The 15,723-nt window shown below is 42.6% G+C and overlaps 1 protein-coding gene and 1 long non-coding RNA gene across 2 annotated transcripts in view; one reads left to right on the top strand and one right to left on the bottom strand.

Moving 5' to 3' along the window:
- Nucleotides 1–9,656, bottom strand: part of GLI2 (GLI family zinc finger 2) — a 186,230-nt gene extending 176,574 nt beyond the window's left edge. The window contains exon 1 of the mRNA XM_079310958.1: nucleotides 9,540–9,656. The gene's annotated coding sequence lies outside the window, so the exon portion shown is untranslated. The remainder of the gene's footprint in view (nucleotides 1–9,539) is intronic.
- A 382-nt stretch (nucleotides 9,657–10,038) lies between these two features.
- Nucleotides 10,039–10,778, top strand: LOC306804418. Its single transcript, XR_013774879.1, has 2 exons — nucleotides 10,039–10,146; nucleotides 10,183–10,778. It is a non-coding gene; the product is annotated as an uncharacterized lncRNA (long non-coding RNA).
- The last annotated feature ends 4,945 nt before the right edge of the window (nucleotides 10,779–15,723 follow it).

Here is a 15,723-nt window from a genome sequence, read left to right as displayed (position 1 = left end):
AAAAGTTTCCAGCCTGATCTGAGGCAGTGCCTCCCTGGAAAGCCACCAATTGGTGCAGAGGAATCCACAGTGACCAGAAATGGGCCAGCCAAAGCGTGCAGCAGAAAGCAACACCAGCTCACAAGCAGTGAGTTCCTCTCTACCAAGAAAGCTCATCTCATCCCATCTCATCTCCCACCTTCAGCAGCTTGGATGGAGTCTGATTTTGGGTGCCTCTCTACCCTGAGAAGAGACTGAAGGAAACAAATGCATTGGCAAAGATCCCCCTGCCATCTGCACCTTGGAAATGCCTCTGGATGGGAGAAGAGGAAGATCCCTCACCCTGCACACTCCTGGGAGAATGGTGCAACCTGCAGCAGCTGCCAGCACTGCCCTGTTTCACCCCCATCCTCCCGACACAGATCCAGACCTGCCTTCCACCGCCCACCTCCCCCATGTGCTTTGTCCCAGAGGGATAAACTCACCTCCAGCATCACTGAATTTCTCAGAAATCAAACACAGTTCAAATTTTATCAAGCCCTGCCAGAGGCCTAGGAGTAAAATGCAGAAGTAGGAAATTTTTTTTCAAATAGAAAATGTAGATTTAGAGTGCTGCAGCAGGGTCTCTAAAGAAGTGCAAGCTTTGCTGAGATAATTCAACCCCAATATGCACAATGTTTTCCTTCCTCATTTCCCTTTCTCTGAAAAAAAATGGAAAAAGACCCCAACAGCACACACAACAAATCAAAGAATAAAAAATTTGCCATGGATATGGTTCAGTAACACATGTGTTGTTCTTAGCCCTGTGTTCCCTTACACTCCTCAGAAGCAGAGAGCAAAGTTAAGAATCCAGTTACTGTAGTTACAAAGAAATTTAGGTTTCCAAATCTGACTTATTGTGAATTGAAACAAAACCTCAAAATGCTGAAATTCTCCACAAAAGGAATTCTAAAACAATCACTTGGAGTCCACTGGAAAAGCAATTATATTGCTACTGTATTTCCTACAATGGAATTATACTTTAAAATTCTAAACAGAAACTTACTTCAACACAAAGCCTGTAAAACAATGAATTCTTAACACTCTCAGAAAAATCCTCCATCTCTTTTTTCCACTACTTTTTTAAAACACTGACCAGGTTTTGTAAAAGATTTTAGTGTTGATGACGCCAGATATTGGAATATGATTCCATCAACGAGTCCTAGTCAGGAAATACCAAAGCTGGGGTTGCCAAAGCAACATAATTAACTTGATCATGGTACATACACTGTGTGCCACTTCCCAAATGGCCCTTTAACACCAGCTAAATCCTTGGCTTGAATGGCGCATCCAAATGAACTTCCCTGAGTTCCTCAAGAACACAGAGCAAAAGGAGCAGTTGTCAAAATTACCAAAAGCCAAGCACCACTCTGCTCCCTGGCCAATGGTCCCCTGGGCCTGAAGAGGTCAAGGAGCAATTCTTGAGCCCACTCCCACTGCTGGAATCACAGAAACACTCTTGCATTTTTTTAAAGATTCACTTTTAATTCACTGTTACCAAATTTAAGAGGTTTGATTCTTTTCTGGCATTATCAGTAAAATTACTACCACTCGCACAGGGAGGCCTGAATGCTGGTGCTAAACCTTGATCCTGGGGCCACAAACCTCAAAACCTGAATATGCTGTCACTAACTCAATGTATACAATGTGTCAAAAATAAGAATCTGTCTGTTCATTAAAAAAAAAAAAAAAAGAAAAGAAAAAAAAGTATAAGAAACAGGAAAAAAATTGAGTGATGGGCTTTCAGCCTGTCATCAGACCACTGTGACCTCAATTTTTGAAAAATAAAGTCAAAATCTATTCTTATCTTCAGAGATTGAAGATGTATTTATGTGTCAAACTTTCTCCCCCTTGTCCTTAGCCTTTGGGAAGCACACTAAAAATCATATCAAAGCCTGGAAACCCTGTGATCACATTCACATTCACCTCTGACCCAGGGTGCCTCCAGCTCTCACCAGCTCCTCAGCTCATCCTCACCCTGCAGCAAAGGCAGCAGGTCTGGGAGCAAACTGCTCTGGATGAAGTAAAAGCCACTTTGCATAGCAAAATCGTGCTGCCCTGCTCGAGTTCTGAACGCCAAAAAACTTTTCTTGGCAGTTTTCTGCTTCTTTGTATCTGTGATGGATATTTTACCACCGTCTTCCTCTCCTTAGATACAAATATTTGATTATTCTCTTTGAAATGTCTCTGTAACATCTACAGGCATAGGGATGCCGAATGCAAACACTGATTGATTCTTTCTTAGCTATCAAATGTGCTTACACAGCAACTACACACAGCAAATGCACACAAATCTCACATTTCACTTTTTAAAATATGAACATGCTGTGTTGGTTTTTTTTTACTCAAACATAATGAATGAGCTTAAATATTAGAACTTGAAATTATTAAGTAAATCATGGCACCTGTAAAGCTTTTATTTGCATAACATCAATTCATGATGGCATGTAAAACAAATTCATCACTCTCACTATATTGTAGTCTGATTTATGTTAGAATTGGAAAAAATAAAAATCTTGAGCACAAAATTATGTTGACAAGATGTACGTGCTCTTCGAAGCACGAGATTTTTTTTTTTTTTTCTGAAGCATCAAAACAACTAAATTATGGGAAAGAGGGCTGGGAGAAAGCATCTTTAAAAATGAGTAACATGCTAACGTCACACATACACACTCTACAGTTATTAATGTCAAGCATGGGGAAGATACTCTAGAAAATCATTACCATTCATAGCTACTAACAGCCATTAAATTTCAATCAATTCAACTTAACACAAGTGTACTTCAGCAGCCCTTACAGTTCCTTATAGAGGTGGCTCAGAAAGTCCTGTCTGACTTATTGCATTGTCCCCTGCACAAAGGGGCATTGCTGAGCATTGCTGTGAAAAGCAGCGATCTTGGTGTTGGGAACTGATGCTCTTTTAACACCACTGCAATCAACAGACCTTGCTTTTAAAGACAGTGTGATAAAGGGCTCTAACAGAGCTCCTCAAGTCAGCAAGGAGGGGAGCAATACACTGATTCTGGTAAGGAATGCCACTTTCCAAGCTGAAAAAAAACTAAATGGTGAGATGTTTTCAAGGGGCTTTCAGTTAATTTTGGCGACAGACTCAAACTGCTTAACACAATGCTAACCAATTTCCAGGTGATCTGTTTGCTTGAATAGAATATAATAACTAAATATACAGGACATTTAAACAAAACTTCCAAAGACTGGATATTTTAAGCCCCTAATGATAAATATAAACCACAACACTGTAATATTACAGCATCTCCACTCTCCTGAATTGCATTTGTAACACAGGAAGTTTCTGCACTGCCATTGCAGGAATTAAGCTGTGCAGCTGCCCATCCCTTGCAAATCCTGGGAGGAACCAGCTGGTCCCCTGCTGGGGGTATTTGTCACCCCATAGCAGGGGTGGGGGGCTGCGACCACGGGGTGATCTTCTCTGAGGGGCTGGACCCAAACTGACTTCCACTGTGCAGCAGAGCATCCCACAGAAGGTGTCTTCCTCTGCAGAGATTTCATTAGCTTCATGTGAATGAGTCATCTAGACTAAAATCCCACATTTCACAGGGGATAGAAGATTTTATATTACTGTTTCCACCTCCACTCCCCCAGAAACCCAGATTTTCCCAGCAGGGTTCTTTCTGCTGGACACAAAGTCCTCTCTCTAGGTTTACAGGCAGTTTAAGCTTGCAAGGGTCTATTCCTACAAAACAGAGAGTTACTCCATTCACAGAAAACCAGATGCAGTCCCAGATGTGCCATCACTGTAGCTGAAAGCACAAATTCACGTCCAGAGTCCCTTTTGTGGCTTTTAGCTCATCCCTTAAAAGTATTGAGATGGATGCTACTATTCATTAGGAGAGTATTCGGGACTATTCAACAGACCTCTGTGGTTTTGCTTCCTCTGGGGTTTAGACTTAGCATTTAACATGGGGTAGCAGTAAAGTTCTTTAGAATCAAGAAACATCCAGGTAATATCTCAGGCAGATACATGCTTCATTTTAACTCATTCCCCTACACTTACAAGCTGCACTAAATGAAATGAAATTAATGTTAAAAGAGGCGTTTATTGAAAAATCTTCCAGTGACAGGTTCAGAAAGTGCCAGAGTTCAAGTAAATCGTTCCATGGAAAATGTTAGCAAAGCTTAATCATACTGGAAGCCACATTTAATTACAGCTTTTTAAGTCCATCTGGGAAAAAAGAAGCGACTTAAATATGTCACCTGAGATGATCTAGATACTGAAACTATTTGTAAGTTAACAAAAGCATTTGCATCACAAAGCGCTCTGGGGCAGCACCACGGCAAAGCAGATGTGTAATGAACAAGGATCACAGCACCAAAACAATCAGGACTGTAAATAACTACTACTAATCTGCAATCATTTAAATTTGGATTTAATTGCTAGGCAGCAAATACATTTAATTCTTGAAGAGGTAAATGCTCTGTGGAATACACACTTAAAGGTATTTAGTGACAGAAGCACTACAGTCAAGAATCCAGACGCCAGGAAGGCAGAGAAAAGCCAAGGAGCAGAGGTGGGGCTGCCATGAGTTCACAACTTTAAACAAACTTTTCCCTGGAAGAGAATTAATAATGTGGCCATCTCCACTGTACATACTGTAACTGCTCCAGGAGTGACACAATGAGGCACATGGGAGGCAAGAGGGTACTGACTATAGAACAAAATTCAATCTAGTGGCTAATGAATAAAAAGTTCCTTTTATTTCTCAGCTGTTTTTGGTTCATTAAATTTTCCACAGATTTGCAGAGAAGAAAACGTGATCAATAAACCTTGACAAAAGTGAACATGTGAAAAAGGCGAGAGAAAGGCACAGGAAGATAAAAGTGATATCCCGATCACAGATTTCAGAGGCAGATGACCAGAGCTCTGGGCTGCTGAATAATCTGAATAGACCATCATTTCTTTACAGCCTTTTACTTTCTTTTCCCTGACTGTTGGAACTCTTCATTCAATACAATAGTAAATGCACTAAAACTTTTTTTCTTATGCTAATGGTCGAAATCGGGCGCTCTCAGTTAAAACACACTTCCCACCAACTTGTTTTCTTAAAAAAAAAAAAAAAATTAACCTATTCAAGTTAAACTAAAATGTCAAAGACAGCTTAAGGCTTACTCTCACCATTCCTCAAAATTAATGGTTTTCTCCCCAGTAGATACAAAAAGAAAAGACTTGAATAAGGATAAAGCTGCAAGACTCTTTTCATATGAAAAAGAACACTTAGAAAGTAAAAAGAAATACATCCAGTACAAAGATCCTGGTACCTACAGTTCTAATTTGTATTGTTTCCTCTTAGAATATTTATAATTGCAGAAAGGTGACAGCTAATCACAAATAATTGTGATACGATGAGAAAAGATTCACCATTGATTAATGTATTTGGGCATTCATGCCCATGACAGTATCAGAAACGCTTCCACTCATTACAATAGGAGCCCAAGGGAGCCTATTTTCAATTTTTTTTTAATTTGGGTGTCCACTTCCAGGCACCAAAGCCTCTTTTTGCTGTGGTACTGAGTATTCACAAATCCCAAAGAATTTTTACAGCTCTGGCCTTCTGAATTAAAGGACAATTTTCCTCTTCCCTTTTTGCAACACATTTCAGCTTTAGTGTATTTGGGTTCACTTTGTTTACAAGAAGTTAATACAGGGTGTGGTTTTACAGTAGCCAAGAGTGAATGAACAAAAGTTCTGTGACCTCTCCTGGACTACACACATCTAACATGTATTCACTCCCAACTGGAACCAGTCTGTAGAAAATTTGACCTGATTACCCACTATTTCCATCCCAGTCACTTGCTCATGAGGGAAACCTGCAATTTTGCCTCTTCAACTATCAAGATTGCCATGCAGGACGCAATTCTCATTTCTTTTACACCAAACACCAGTTAGTTTCTAGAAGATGCATACATATGGGATCTGCTGTATGTACAGGTCATGAATTGTGCATATTCCATGCACACACACAAATGTGTGTACATACATGTAGGTATGCACAGGCACACATGTATTATCTTCCTTTCTAATACAATCCCTTCTTGCTGTCATTCATAGGAGGACTCATTCTTTGCCGTTATTTTATTTAGTGTTGTATTAATTAATTCCCAAATACCTACAGTTGTTTTGGTTTTCTTTAAAAGGGTCCTGGCAACGGAGCTGAAGCAAACCCTAAATACCACTCAATGCTTTGTGGCAAGTTGTCCAAATGTGCAACTGTTTAAAATATTTACCCAGGTACATAAGGGGGCTGTGCAGCTCTCAAACAATGCCCTGGAATCTTTCCCATCAGTAAGAAAGCAGACAAAAAGCAGAGACCGCTTAACCTCAGTGCCTTAGCAGCAAGTGAGAAGTGCAAATATTGCATTTCTATAAAGCCCTAGAAGCTTCATAGAAATGGAGTGGCAACTAATTAGTTTGATGCTATAGTCACATCTAATGTTCCTAAGTAGCTTCTTTGAAAAAACTCACTGCCTTGAAACCCTTGGCCAGATTATTAAGTGGAGGCTTTGTGATGGGGCAATAGATAGGTGTTTGCTCCACAAATGCATACAGATTTTGGTGACTGCTTACTGAATCCACTGCCTTCACTAATCTGCACTGGAAACTTCACTATGAACAGAGCACTTCTCAGAGTACAAAAGCATGAAGTATCTGTGTACCTTTCAGACTACAGGGCAAACAACTGGCTTACAGTGGGCCACCAAAACCAGGGGCAGGCAGTTAACCAAGTGTGTTCCGTACTTGCAAACAGAGAATGAGAATAATGCAACTGCTATTAGGTCATATGCTCTGCTCTAGTCTTAAATTAAAACAAAAACAAAAAAAAAGATAGGCCCAGAGGACTGAAAAATTCAAATGGTCTCAATAGAAATAAAGTATTGAGATCATGAAAAGTGAGACAAAACTGTAGGAACCACATAACCCTTTCTGTACACAGCTGATCACACAGCCCCAGAGCCTGTGCAGCTTCTATACAACTGTGCCACTGAAAGGGAAGTTGTGGTATAAACTTGTAAGACTAGGAGAATCACAGAAAACATAACCAAAATTGGTTCTTTGACACAGAAGTTCAAACTCACTTTTTAAACAATGACAAAAATACTGCTCATTATATATATACAGCCAGAAGGCTGCCTTTTCAAAACGTGACTTCAGTGTGACATTTGGGAATGCAAGCTGCTATGTATTGGATGTCTGAGGTCAAGTTCTGTTCTCTTTTATCCAAGTATAACCTGGAGCAGCTTCAATGAAATTATGCTAGATTTATATTGACATATGCATCTAGTTCAAATTCTTCTATGGCTCTAATTTTTCTCTAATTGAATGACCTAACACAAATAGTATTTGTCCATCTGTATACATCCCCTTTGACACACTGGGAAGAAAAAAAAAAAGACAGACATTGAAAGGAAGTTGGAAACAGTCCTCGAGATCTGTTTTCCTTTGAAGAACAGCAGTTGCATTTCTGGGCACTTCAAAGTCATACACTTTAAGCAACAGCAACATTCAAGATGAAGTGAATCTTACCTCAACTTGCTTTAAAGATCAACTCTTTCACAAACACACACCAGAGGCTGGATATACACATACCTATAGATTAACAAGTCCATCTTCAGTGAATCAGGCACTTTTCAGTGCCTACAGATAGGTCACGCTTTCAATCAAATGACAAATCTCCAAGAGTTGTTTACAGTGGAAAAGCCGTAATGAATTTCATTTGCTTCTTAAAAGTTGTCAGTTTTGCAATAACATTCAATACCACATTTTTATTGCAATTCAAAGTTTGACAGGTGTCACCATTTCCTGAAGTTTCAGCCAAAATACAAATTACCATATCCACCCCTCAGAAAAGCTGAACCAAACTAATTCACCAACCGTAGTTGCTGTATGCAGCAATTACCACGCAATTCATACATCCCAGCAGCATAAACAATTATTTCATTATTTAGCAAGATCCTCTTTTCCAGATGTAGTTTCTTTTCTAATGAAGCTAATTTTATTAGGTTTAGAACTAAAAATGAACCAAAACAAAACCCAAAAAGACCTCCGCAGTTTTTCTTAAAGCAAGGTAGCTAAAACAAACAGATACAATCAGCAAGTCTTACAACAAATCAGTCTATTTCACTTGTGTGTATTTTGAATTTCATGGCTTATTTACTTAACTTTTTTGGCACCAACTCCACAGCACATGCCAATACAATATTTGTTTAAATGCTGTTTTATGCACATGCTAGTAACGCTTACTTTCAAATTCTTGTACATCCCAAGAGCCTCAGTTGAAAAAAAAAAAAAAAAAAAAAAAAAAAAAGAAAAAAAGAAGGGGATTGGTAGGGGGTAGACAAGGTTTTACAACCAGTGTCTTTATCTGTGGCCGTAAAAATATAAACACCATAGGCCAATAAAATGCTAATTTCTGTACGCACGAAGTTTTCCAGCACCTGGGGCAGTATGAAATGCGAGGGCAGCTATAGGAAGACACAAGTTTGGCTGGGCTGGCCCGGCCGGCGATGACCCCCCCCCGCCCGGACATTTGGTCACCCGGGCCATGCGGCGGGACCGAGCCGGTGCCGGTCCCGGTGCCGGTGCCGGTCCCGGTGCCGAGCACCGCTCTGCGCGCACCGCACCGCGCCTAAGCCGCAGCCCCGCCACGGGAAGTTTTGAAGCCCTGGCTGCAGGTTAGCTAAATGAAGAAATAAATAAATAAGCCCGTAAATCTCGGAAAAGCAGGCAGCAGGACCACCGATAAATCACCCTAAACCCCCGCGCTGGAAAAGTCAGGTTTCCCAGGAAATGATGGCAATCACTTGAGGCAGAAAAGGCATCTAGATGAGCCTATCTGCCTTCCCCTCCTCCCTGATTGTTTTAAAGCCACCGAGTCCGGGGGAAAACTCTCAACTCTCTAAGTCCTTAATAGGATTGGAGTCCGGGTCTCTCCAAGCCGCTCCTCATCACACAGGGATCAAGTTGCAGCAGGGAATTTTTTAAATTCCTCAGCAAATATACTTGTCGAAAGATTGCCCCTCCCGGATGGGGGGATGACAAGGAGGCGAGGGGGCAACTTCATTTTTCTTCTGAAAAAAGGACAAACTCAATGTTGGCTTTGGGGAGCCCTGCCGTCCTCCGGGACCCAGGACAAGGCGGTCCCGGCAGCAGCCCGGAGCTGGGACTGTCACCGCAGCCCCCGCGAAAAACAATGGCCATGGAGGCACGGTCCCGGAGGGGTCTGGCCGGGAAAGGGGGGCACACACCGGACACACGCGCGGCCCCATCCTCCCGCTCACCTGCGAGCTGGGGGGGACACACGGGACGGGCCCCTCGGGCACCCGCTGCGAGGAGAGACCCTCGCCAAATCTGCACCCTCCCTCTCACACACCCCCACCGGCGCAGGGCAGCTCCAACCAAAGCGGGAGAAGAGGAGGAGGAAAAAAAAAAAAAAAGAATAAAAAGAATAAAAAGCACAATGAAAAGACACAATAAGCATCAACTTTACCCAAAAAAGCGGAGCAGCAAGTTTTCAGCAGACGAGCGGTTGCCGCGGAGCAGCGCTGCTCCTCCGGACCCCCATCATAAACTTGGGGGAGGGGGGCGTGGGAGGGACTTTCCCTCCGTCCTTCCCTTTTGTGCCTCTCCCCCGCTCCGCTCCGCTCCTCGCCGAAAGCGGCCGCGGGTGCGGGCGGCGGCGCGGTGCTGCGGGGCTGCGGGCGGGGAGCGAGGGACGGAGGGAGGGTGGGCTGTGCGGGGCCGGAGCTGCGGGGCTCCCGCTGCCCACCCGCCCCGGCCGCCGGCGGGACACGGCGCGCACACACACGTACACCGACTTTATGTATGTAATACATACGCACGGTGGGTGAAGTTGAGCAGCCTGCAGGAAGACGCTGGAGCGCGTTCAAGCCCTGACACAAGAGGAAAACTGGCTCTAGGGTCTGTTTTCCCTTCCACCCGCCCTTTAAAAAAAAAACCAGGGAAATCTAAACCTTCCCACCCTTTTGGCGCGGGAGCAGCGCACCGCTCCGGATCTTGTCTCTCCTCCCCCCAGCCCCTTTCATCCCGGATCGCCCCCTCGCCACGGCGAGCCGCACCGTTCTGGGTGCGGGGCTGTCGGTGGGGTCCGCTGGCCAGCCCGGCCCCGGGAGCCCCGCACGACCCGCTCAGCCGGAGCGCATCTGCAGCGAACCCACACCGACCCCTCGCCCGGGGAAAGCCGCCCCCTCCTCCCCGAGCAGCACAAGTTTGGCCTGTGCAGATTCGCTCGCGCAGAGGCGGGGATGGAGCTGGGGGTGGTTTTCCTCCAACTTTGGTGGTTGCTTTTTCCCCGCGAGTTTGCGCGACTTTTTCAAGCCCCCGCCGCAGCAGGGCTGGAGGCAGCCGAGCTCCGCGGAACATCCCCGCACACGGGAGGCTTTACCCGCCGGGAACATAGCGGGAGAAACGCGTTCATTAAAGACTGTTCCCTAACCGCGACGAGCAACCTCACCGGAGCACGATAGTCTAGTTTCATTCTCATGTTTTGGGACTGAGGCTACGACGAGGGGAGAAAGGATCTTCTCCAAAAAGTGCCCCGCTCCCACCCCGAATATCGTAGCTTTTGCCCCAATCTGCATTAAACAACAGTACCAACGAGAAACGCAGCAGCCTGAACTTGGACGTTGGCCAGGCTGGGCTTGTTATTTGATTTGTTTTGATTTTTTTGGCTATGGAATTTATCAAAAGTTTAAAACACAACCAGATGCTGTAGGGAAGGGTCACTGCGCTGCACCCCAGAGCAAGCTCAAACTCGCCGTATCATCAGGGTATCTGACTCCGGCAGGATTATGGCCAGTACCATGGCAACCGCATGCCACATCAGCCCCCAGCTTCACTTTCAGTCCCTTGGGCAGTGTTAACATTTGCCAGCGGATTTGCCCGACACGCAGCCCAGGTCCGGGCAAGTGGAAAATGAGCACAAACCACTGAGAAACCTTCCTCTTCCAGCTTGTGCAAAGCAACCTGGCTGGACTACTCCATACTGCAATCTTAATCCTAAAAACCGGCTACCAACTTGGGTGCCTTCTGCCTGAAATTTTGCACACATACCTTTTTCTCTCTCTTTTTTTTTTCCTCTCTTTTTTTTTTTTTTTTTTCTTCTCTTTTTTTCTTTTCTCTCTTTTTTGGATATCATTAGAAGACTGGCATCTGAGGGTGGCAACTGGCTCACCATGCATTCCCAAATCTCATTTATTGCATTCAGATAGTCCAGGAAGGACTGTGAGGCAGGTTATTTTGCTGACCACCAATAATGCTTTTTTTTTTTGGTCAAAGTCTTGCATTAATATGCACTCACTGTTTTATCCAAAGAAATTCCCTCCTCTCTCCATGGCAGACATGCAGTCAGTGCTGGCACAGCAGCACAACCTTACCCCATCCAAGTGGACACTTTGTGCTGAGTGGAGTTTCATTGCACCTACTACTGATGAGCACCATGCAAAGGAGAGGGGCCTTTGGTTACCAAAAGAAGGATAAAAAAAAGTCTTTGATCTCCAAAAAAACAAAGCCCACTTTTATTCCCAGGTTACTTGACTTGGGAAAGATGAGCCATCAGCTTGGGAGATAGGTTAGAATAATGGGGTTTTGGATGGATCAAACAAGCTGGCAAAACAATAACATTAGATATGTTCTAAATTCTTGCTGCACAGTTATAAACATGTATACATCCAGACTGTTGGCCAAGAACATATTTAAAATCAAAAGAAGGAAGAATTAAAGGATTAATTCAGAGTTATGTGAAGTTTCCCCTTCTAGAATTCTCACATGTCAATCTTTTAGAAGATGGAGATTTTTCAGCCTGAATGGAAACTCCTCCTTTTTGTCTGAAGGATGACGGCTGGCGACGGCTGGAGTTTTTTGAGAACTTTGAGTTGGCTTTTACATTATCTGCCTGCTGTAGCTCATCTATCCTTCCTCTCCTGCTCTGCTCATTGAACTGCCCTCCCTTAATCTTCCATAGGTGTCCGGGATTAAATAGACGACAGAATGACTGACATTTGGCTCACATAAAAGAACCAAAATATGAACAAGGGGTCAAAGTGCAAACCTTCCCTCTGGTCTCCCCTCCTGCTCTTGTACAACTTGATAGGGATGAAACCAAGTAGGAATGTAAAGGTACATGACAACGTGCACTTACTATATCTTGCTGTAGCAGGATCGTGTGGATATAGAAGATACATGCCAAAATGTTCAGGACTAAGGAAAGAGGGTTTTTTAATGACAATTTAAAAAAACAAAAAACCCTCACAATGATAAAAGATCGACATACCACCAGGTCCAGGATTGCCAATCTGGGATCTGTCCCATTTCTGTTAGGTCAATGGAAAGTATCTGGAAGTTAGACTAGCCTCAAAAGGCACAAATGTGGGTATTAAAATGTTTTACATAGTTCTGAAAAAGGACTGCAATTCCTTATTAAAGTACATCTTAAAAGAAAATTGTTGAAAAACCAATGGGGAATGCTCCACTCTGTTCTGCGTGTCTACAGAATTTATTTCTATGAATCTTCATAAATCCTTTTGATAAATTAAAGGGTCCATTTGAGTTTTCCAAAGGATACTCACAGGTAGAAGCTACCAGGAAAAAAAAATTGCATTTAAATATGCTTCTCTTTAAGAACGTAGAAAATAATTACATGTGGGATGATCACTAGGAGATAGAAGCCTAAAACTATGTTTCATGCAACTCATATCTTTATGAAGTCTGGTTTAAGTCCAAGTGGGAAGTAGTACATGACCAGTTCTGCCCTGATTTAAACAGCTGTACCAGCTCTGGGGTCAATGAAGTTGCACTGAACCTGAATGCACCTCGTATCTACCGAATGTAATTAATCACAATGATATTTAATGAATTAACAATGTCATGTGCAATGCTGGCTCAGAATTTTACTAAGAAAATGGGAAAGATTTTTTGGCACAGTAAATTCCTTTCTTTTTTTAAAGTTGCCCTGTTACCTGGGGGAAATTGTAACTGTGGGTAGACAATGAGACAATACTCATGGGGATGATATGCAGCTCTGATTCCTATCTGCCTCCATGTATGTGTTGTCTCTTGTTTAAAGCTTCAGTGTTAAGTTTCTCCAGGCAGGTGCCATCTTTCTGCATTCTACCTTTTGATTAAGCCTTATTTTATTTTTCCTCTCTCCAAAGTATATTCAAGTTATAACTTCAATGCTAATTTCCTGGTAGTTCATGCTTTGGTTTTGTTTGTTTTTGTGTTTGGTTTGGGGTGGAGGGAGGATTGGGAGGTTTTTTGCTGCATTGGGAGGATCCATTTTTGCCAAACTTAATCTATATTGGATCATGAATATTGAACTAATACCATAAATTCTTCTAAGGGTTTTCTGTGATTATGAAATGATATTCTATGCTATATCAGCAAAGAAGATGGTACTTGTACTTACTGCAAAACTGGCCTGGAAGCCTACCTGCCATTTCAGAGAACAAGCAAGATCTTATCCAACTTCAAATTGAATTGCCCTGCTAGAAAAAGACCTTATTCACATGACTACATACACTGAAATTTCTGCTTGTAAAATGATGAACAAACCATTTGAATGGGCATTCACAATGGACTAGGGATACACACACCATCCTTACCTGTCTTAGCAGGACAGAAGCTCCTTCAAAGTGCACAGAGCCCACCATGTCTGCATGGTTTTCCAGAGGTGCTGCCCTGTGGCTGCTCTTGCCAGGCCCAGCCTGCTGTCACATGGTGAGAGGTCCCTTCTCACTCAGGTCTGAAAAAGGAAGCACAATTTCCTCTAAGACTGGCAACTCCATGCTCAAACTACAGAAAGTTTAATATGAAAAGCTCAGGGATAAGTTATGCCTCTCACAGTGTTTCCAGTTGTGAAAAAGCAGCAGTGCATTATGCTTATGTGGGGAAAGGAAAACAAGTTACCCTGCAGAAACTCTGCTCTTTGGCATGGTTGTAAAAACAAGATGCCCAGCTTCTGAGGGATTGTCTTTTCTCTTAATACTTTGCAGTTTTTCATTCTTTATTCCTCTTCTCCCTATCCCTCTGACTTTAGCCCCCTCTGCCAGCCAGCAGATGGGCTACAGGGCTCTGCCTGCCTGGGGGGTTGAGGAGGGAGCAGCACAGCAGCTTTGCAGGGCTCCTTTGGGCTTCATCTGTCCCCACAAAATGCTTGATTTGATGAGGGCCCAGATAACAATTCTCTCGTGCCTGGGGTTGATTGGGTTACTCAAAATCTGTTGTCTCCTTATAGGGATGAGGGAAGAGAGCAGGCACAGGAATGCACAGAATGTAACTGGGATAGATACCTGTAAATGGCATTGTGTGAAGAACTGCAAACAACTGGAATTGGCAACAAACAGAAAGCAAAATTCGAACATTGATATAAAGTCAATGAGATTTGTTGGAAGCTATATTTATATTTCATGAGGGAAAACTAACAAGAAGACTTTTCATTCTACTCCAGGATGAGAAAATTTGTTAGGTTTTACAGAAAAATGGAAATACTTGTCAGTACAAAATGTATAACCTGGTGCTGTACACATTATACCATATTGCTTATAGACAGTGTATATATACTGATGAATAATTTGCACTGATTTACCCTGATATTGGACTGCTGAAACATCATCTACTGTGGCCAGTGTCTGTAATAAAAGTTTGTCCTTTTCTCCCAGCCAAAAAAACTTTATCCATTTAAACTTCATAGTTGTATAACCATTAATTAGGATCTCTAATGCTTATCTAATCCAAGGCCAGATAAAGAATCCCTGATACAGCTAGAAAGGAAATCCCAATTCATAGACCCAAATTCAGGCTACTAGATAATGCTGTCTCACAAAGAATCCTTTGCCAGAGCTCAGTCTGCTTTATTCTGTCCTGACTTTAAGGGTATATAAAGCATTCAAAATGATCTCACTTACTTTTGTAAATCACTTTTTTAAAGTCTTTTGGAGGAATTACAAATCCTTCATGATGCATGGCATTTCAGCAAAAACATGAACTCTTGTGCTAGTCCTAGTTTTAGGAGGCTGTAAAGGAATAAAAGGATTAGAAATGAGAATATGACCACATCACTGACATCTCAGAGTTCTTGTGTACTAAGGGCCCCTTTCTCCAGATAGCACCTCCAGGCATCACAGAACAACAGCCAAAGTTGTATAAATACTAAGAGTTCTGGAAAGGGCTCCAATTTTTCAGTACTCAGATTTTCAGGGGTAGCCTGCCTTCTTCAGAAATGAGTTGTCTGTGAATTATCTCAAGTCAAGCATTCAAAGTATCCATCCTTTGCTGTAAATCTTGACTAACATCTTATGGTGATGAGCAAAGAATGTGGACACAGATATATGAGACTGCTGACTGAACAGCAGGAGGTGTCTGAAAACTCTATCAAGCCAATGTGAATTTCCATTACATTTATTGAATAAATGAGTGGCACAAACATCTGGAATCAGAAGTACCCCAAATTCCTAAATGATAGCCCTCCTATGTACTGCCCACAGAGGTCCAGCCCAGTTTTGCTGAAGAGACAAGGAACATTTGCAATCATACCTAATATATTTCAAATTGGTTATATTGTTTATAGATTGCTTATGTCAAAACTGGTGAATTCTCTGGTGTGCTTTAGGATTTATGTATTCTAGTTCTTTGAAAGGTTTGTTCTTATTTGTTGC

This window comes from Erithacus rubecula, assembly GCF_903797595.1.
Source record: "Erithacus rubecula genome assembly, chromosome: 8".
Classification (NCBI taxonomy): Eukaryota; Metazoa; Chordata; class Aves; order Passeriformes; family Muscicapidae; genus Erithacus; species Erithacus rubecula.
Note: the sequence above shows the minus strand (reverse complement) of the source record. Positions and strands in the feature narration are given on the sequence as shown.